The sequence below is a fragment of the Lipotes vexillifer genome, unplaced genomic scaffold (assembly GCF_000442215.2).
Source record: "Lipotes vexillifer unplaced genomic scaffold, Lipotes_vexillifer_v1.1 scaffold742, whole genome shotgun sequence".
In the NCBI taxonomy this organism is placed as follows: Eukaryota; Metazoa; Chordata; class Mammalia; order Artiodactyla; family Lipotidae; genus Lipotes; species Lipotes vexillifer.
This window is the reverse complement of record NW_006775459.1, coordinates 2,275,856-2,282,772: the sequence shown is the minus strand read 5'-3', so window position 1 is coordinate 2,282,772 and position 6,917 is coordinate 2,275,856.

Below are 6,917 nucleotides of genomic sequence, written 5' to 3'. Positions count from 1 at the left end.
AAAAAAAATCTACAAACAATTAATGCTGGAGAGGGTGTGGAGAAAAGAGAACCCTCTTGCACTGTTGGTGGGAATGTAAATTGTTACAGCCACTATGGAGAACAGTATGGAGGTTCCTTAAAAAACTACAAATGTAACTACCATACGACCCAGCAATCCCACTACTGGGCATATACCCTGAGAAAACCATAATTCAAAAATAGTCATGCACTGCAATGTTCACTGCAGCTCTATTTACAATAGCCAGGACATGGAAGCGACCTAAGTGTCCATCGACAGATGAATGGATAAAGAAGATGTGGCACATACATACAATGGAATATTACTCAGCCATAAAAAGAAACGAAATTGAGTTATTTGTAGTGAGGTGGATGGACCTAGAGTCTCATACAGAGTGAAGTGAGTCAGAAAGAAAAACAAATACTGTATGCTAACACATATATATGGAATCTAAAAAAACAAACACAAAAATGGTCATGAAGAATCTACGGGCAGGATGGGAATAAAAATGCAGACGTAGAGAATGGACTTGAGGAAACGGGGAGGGGGAAGGGTAAGCTGGGACAAAGTGAGAGAGTGGCATGGACATATATACACTACCAAATGTAAAATACATAGTGGGAAGCAGCTGCATAGCACAGGGAGATCAGCTCGGTGCTTTGTGACCACCTAGAGGGGTGGGATAGGGACGGTGGGAGGGAGATGCAAGAGGGATGAGATATGGGGATATATGTATAGGTATAGCTGATTCACTTTGTTTTACAGCAGAAACTAACCCACCATCATAAAGCAATTATACTCCAATAAAGATGTTAAAAATAAATAAATAAAGTTTGCCTCAACAACAACAACAAATGTCTACAAATAACAAGTGCTGGAGAGGGCGTGAAGAAAAAGGAAGCCTTCCACACTGTTGGTGGGAATGTAAATTGTTGCAGCCACTATGGAAACAAGTATAGACATTCCTTAAAAAACTAAAAATAGAGTTACCGTATTATCCAGCAATCCCACTCCTGGGCATATATCTGGAGAAAACACTAATTTGAAAGCATACATGCACACCGATGATCATAGCAACATTATTTACAATAGCCAGTATATGGAAGCAACCTAAATGTCCACTGACAGATGAATGAATAAAGAAGATGTGGTGTATATATATATAAATATATATACAATGGAATACTACTCAGCTGTAAAAAAGAATTAATTAATGCTATTTGCAGTAATGTGGATGGACCTAGAGATTATCATACCAAGTGAAGTAAGTCGGAAAGAGAAAGACAAATACCATATGATAATACTTATATGTGGAATCTAAAATATGATATAAATGAACTATTTTACAAAACAGAAACAGCCTCACAGACATGGAAAAGAGACTTATGGCTACCAAAGGGGAAAGGGGGTGGGGGAGGGATAAATTAGGAGTTTGGGATTAGCAGATACAAACTATTAAATACTATATATAAAATAAACAACAAGGTCCTACTGTATAGCACAGGGAACTATATTCAATATCCTCTAGTAAACCATAATGGAAAAGAATATGAAAAAGAATATGTATGTATATCTGAATCACTTCACTGTACACCAGAAACTAACGCAACATTGTAAATCAACTATAGTTCAATTAAAAAATAAAAAAAATAAAAATAAATAAAAGCACTGACCGTTTATATCAGGGATACCCTCCCTTTTAGATATCAGGGATATCTAAAACTGCAAAACCACTTCCAACTGTCCCAGTACACTTTCTTTGCTTTATTTTTTTCTCTCAGTTTTTTGGTATATCTAACATTAAATATCTAACTTATTCTGTTTATTTTCTATTTCTATCAGAATGCAAACTTCATGAAGGTAGGGATTCATCTGTTTTGCTCAGCGCTGTATCTCCATTGCCTAGAACAGAGCCTGGTGCACCACATAAACATTTGTTGAATAAATAAATTAATTAATTTTAAAAGATACAATATTCATTCATCAGACATTTATTAAGCAGACACTGTGTGATTCTGCCTCATATAAGTAAGTACCTATCTTGGTTTGTGAGTGTATCCATTTACTTAACACTTTATTAAATGTGCAATTCCAAGCAACCTCTTGGAATCATGATGTACCTGGACAAATTAGACCATGCTTTCTGTCACTTGACAATTTTGAGAGGCTGTTAAGGTGTTGGGAGCACATGCCTGAGCTTAAAAGCTGGATCCACCACTTACTAACTGTGTCATTTTGAGCATGTTCTTTAGCCTTTTTGTACCTCAGAGTGTGCATCTGAAAAGTCGGGCTGTGGTGAGGATGAAATGAGATAATACAAGTAAAGTGCCTAGAATAGTGCCTGGCACATAGTATGTGCTCATTGGTGTTTGTGTTGGTGTGTGATCTACCTAGATCAAAACAATTTCTATACCTAGCTTGTTTTTGCATTTGTATGTATTCAGAAATAATGTCTAATATTTTTCTCACACTGGAAGCAAGTGGCAGATTGAATAGAAAATATAGTCAATGCACTAGCACGTTTTTGCAGATGTTCGACATTTGTTTGGTTTTTAAAATTAAGTACTGTGTCATTCACACTCTCCAATATTTTTGCCTCATTGGGGTAGGAAAAATAATGATTATTAAACATTATCTAATTATCTTAGCCCAGTGTTGCTTTCACTCTCTGAGTGAGCCAGGGATTATGTACACTATGTTCCAGAAACATAAAGCATAGAAGGATAACTGAAAACTAAAGGATAGAAGTTTGTGAATTCAAGAAAAATTCAGGGGGACAGTTTTCAAGTGCATCATCCCCTGGGGACAGGTAGTCTGGCATGGTGCTACTGGGGGATAAAAAGTAGGACAAGAAACCAGAGGCTCTGAGGACTCCAAGTTGTGATGGAATCTCCATTGTACCCTTGCTTTCTGGTAATGGGATCTTGAAACAGTCCCCTGACTTTTTAGAGAAGAAGAAAAGTGTGATGAGTGAGTGCTGTGTAGACAGAGACCTCAGTTTGAATCCCACTGATCTCAGAGAGACAGCAGTGAGTGGTCCTGAACAGAGATCTTAGTTCCCTGCCCAGGAATTGAACCTGGGTAAAAAACAGGAATCCTAGTCACTAGACCACCAGAGGCTGGAGGCTAGAAGCAGTGGCCCTGGCTCTTTCCCCCATTTGAAAGCAAGAATGTTTCAAGGAGGCAAAAACTGTAAAAACAGGTACAAAGTTTATTATTAAAGACACAGCACAATGTATGGGAGAGCACACAGAGAAACAGTTTAAAGACTGAAGCTAGGCAGAGATACACACCCGGAGAGGAGCGTGGGCATCCTGAATGAGGAGCGCAGGAAAGAGGTGATTTAAATCACTTACATAGAACAGTCCTTCCGGGTCTTTGTTTACTTTGGCCAATTGTTTGTTTCTTTTTTCCCACATGTGACCTGTTCTAGGATCCTCCCCAACATGCGTGCGCAAATTTTTGCTAAGATGGATTCCACCGCAGAAGCCTGTGGGTGCATGTCCACACTTATTATGGGGTGGCTCCCCCTCCCCTTTTGACCCCCAGGGAGCCTTCCTGTGCATGGGCAGACAGGCAAGTTTTCCTTGACCTCAGGAGTGGTCATCTTATCTCTTTACTTGAGCAGAGCTCAGCTTCTGCCACTAGCTTTGTCTTGGAGTGTCTGGGTGAGAACACAGCTTCAGTTTTACTCCACTTGACAGACACCAGCTGTCCAGACCAGGGGCCCATCTATCTCCTACCTCAACACTGCTAATTAATTACTTGAGGATTTGGGGCCAAATTGCTGAGTCTCTCTTGTCTTAATTTTCTCATCTGTATATTGGCCATAAAAGGATCTCTCTCACAGCGCTGGTGAGACAAGACATAAATTAAGTCATTTTGTACTGTGCTTGGTACATGAAAAACGCACAGTACATTGTTGTCGCTATAATGGTGGGTAATACCAGCATCTACCTTAAAAGATTTAGGGGCTAAATGAGATATCAAAAGCATCGAGCACATAGTACATGTTTTAAAAATGTTCTTACCTACTTCCTTTTTTGGCTTTCCTCAAAATGGGTGTAATTCTCATCCTTCCCTGGAGAGTAATTCCACCTTCTGCTCCCTTTTCTCCTCTCCAGCAGCTTCTCCTCACACAGCCTCCGTTGAGTGATGCTCACACAGTGCATCTGCCCACGTATCTTGCTTCATGTTCACGAAATGCGAAATTCAGAGGAGGATGGCAAAATGGGCCATTTAGCGAATGCTAATCTTTTTGAGCTTTTCCACTGAAAATATACCCATCTACATCCCTCTCTTCTTCTCAAAGATGATCATATCTCCTCAGTACTTAAAATCACAGAATCCTAATGCTAAACAGAATGGCAGAAAACTGAGGACCTGAGGGCCAGTGTAGTCCAGAGATATTTTGCTTCACTGTCCAGGGTTGGCTTATGTGGTGTTTTTAAAATTTTGAATTAGTCAATAATATTTTTAAAAGTCAGACATTTCAAATTAAAACACACACATACAGACTCACACGTATTTCTGGCTACTCTGGCAAAGTGGGATGATCTGACAACCCTAAGCCCAGATTCTCCTAGGAGACAATGGTCTGGAGTAGAATAGCAGCTGCCCTTTACTTTAGTGTCCTATGGTTAGACCGAGTCCCCCACCACTGTCTTCCTTTATTCCTTTATTTATCTACATAGCTCCTGCTCACATAATAGTCCAGTTATCTCCATGTGCAGATATGGGACCTGAAGCCAATCTAGGCTTAGGGCTACTTACAGATTGAAAAGTGAGTTAGTAACTGAATGAAGATGAGAATTCTAGCTTTTGGATTCTTGGATCCCTGTTCTTCTTAATCATCTTAGTTTAATTCATGGAAGATCGTTACTCAGCTGAGGACAGGTTTTTAATTTTTTTATGACTACTTTTCAAACATCTTGACCCATTCTCTCCCTTGGTTAGAATATGACCAAGTCTCAATGAATTCACTTCAGTCCCATTTCCTTCATTCTGTCTTACAGCTCCCAGCCATTACCCCCTGCACTTGTTTCCAAGTTGTAAGGCACTGGCCTTGCTTGTAGATAATGTTCAGTGAATGTTAGGTGACTCTACTTGATACCATTCATCCAGAGATGGCAAACTCAGATGCTCATCGGAGCCAGGCACTTAACTGTGTGTGACAGGCTGGGGTGTCCTGGAGACAATCAACCCTGAAGAAAGCGCACAGCCAGTCCTCAGCTCTAGTTGTCAGTTGCCATGAGGGATTCCTGACGCTGTCGTATCTTTTGATGCTTTTATTTTTAAGGAGAAGCCCCAAATCTTTATATGAGATCTTCTTGCTTTAAATTTGGCTGTTAATTCACATTTCTAAATAAAACTGTTTTGTCTGAAGAGAACAAAACCTCAACAATCTGTGACCCCTGCCGAGGAGAACTCCAAGTGAAAAAATGAACAGCTGACCAATACAACTCCTCCTACTAGAGGGGCAGAAAGAGCACAAGCTTTGGTTTTAGGCAAACTTGGATTTGAATCTCAGTTCTCCTATTACTCATATGTGATAGTGCCCAAATTACTTCATCTCTGAGTTTCAAAACCCTCATCTGAAGCATGCCTTTAATAATACCTTAGGGTGTGGATGTGAGGACCAAAGTGAGAACGTAGGTACAATGCTTGGCACAGAATAGGTACTGCAAAGATCTCAAACTCCATTTTTTTCTCTGTTGCTACCCTCTTGGTTTTTGTAGGATGGTGCATTTGAATTTACATCTATGTACTTGTTTCTTTGTTTCTAGCTCAGAGTACCGTGAAAGTGGTGAGTTGAAAACTGCTCCTACTATGTTGGCTCCCTCATATCCAGGACTGAAAATGATTCTTTAGAAAGAGATAAGCTGTATTAACAGTTACTTGGTACAATTAAAAGACATTTCAAACAAGCTGTTGTTAATGGTGTTAAAACAAGTATCAGCAATTAAATACATTCAAATATGGTATTACAAGGGAACAATTCACTGAGAGAAAATAAGTATGCTATGTTCCCAAGTAATATTTCAGTTAAAACAGCACATATATATCAGAACAACCCAGAAATGCTGACAAATTTAGATGTTCCACTTTATTTTTAGACATAGTTCAATACTCATGGCAAAAAGACTTACAGCTTTTTTTTTTTTCTGGAAAAATTAAGATATTCCCTATTGGATTTTTATGAACTTTGAGAGAATTCTAAATGCCTTTTTGAGTAATGAACGCTTTAAATGGAGGAATGACAAAAGAGATGCCCACCTCCTGTGTTGATGTCACCTCTGGCAGCTGTGGGTAAGGCTGGGGGAGGGAGTGAAATGAAATAACTATTATAAACAGAATTATGGGATTAAAGCCTCTACCTATCAACTCTGTTATCATCCAATTAGAAATTCTTTGATTGTAACAATCCTTTGGCTAATGACAAAGAAAAGAATGGAGTCAGAGGTCACCAAACCAAATTTACCCCATACTGAGATGGTGCCATTGGTAGTGAATCTTCTCCCTATCCATTTCCCTGTTCTTACTTTTCTCTCTCTCTCTCCCTCCTCTCTCTCTCTCTCTCTCTCTTTCTCTCTTATCTGATGATATAAAATGGCTTTCCTTCTCTTTGCCCTTAGATTTGCCCTTAACAAAGGAGGGGTGATTCTAGATACTTTTTTTTTTTTTTTTTTTTTTTAATGCATGGCAAGTTTTAAGTTCCCTAGGTATTTCTAAATTTAGGGGAAATGTTCCCATGGAAAAGATAAAATATGTTTGATAAAAATCTTTTTATATGTTTTCCTATAATTTCTCTCATAGCTTAGAAGTGGTCTAAGAGTTTTGTGATGTACCCGTTGCTAGGGAAACTTGCTTTTTAGTGAGCAGCAATTTTCCAAAGCAGATGCATTTCCTCTCTTACT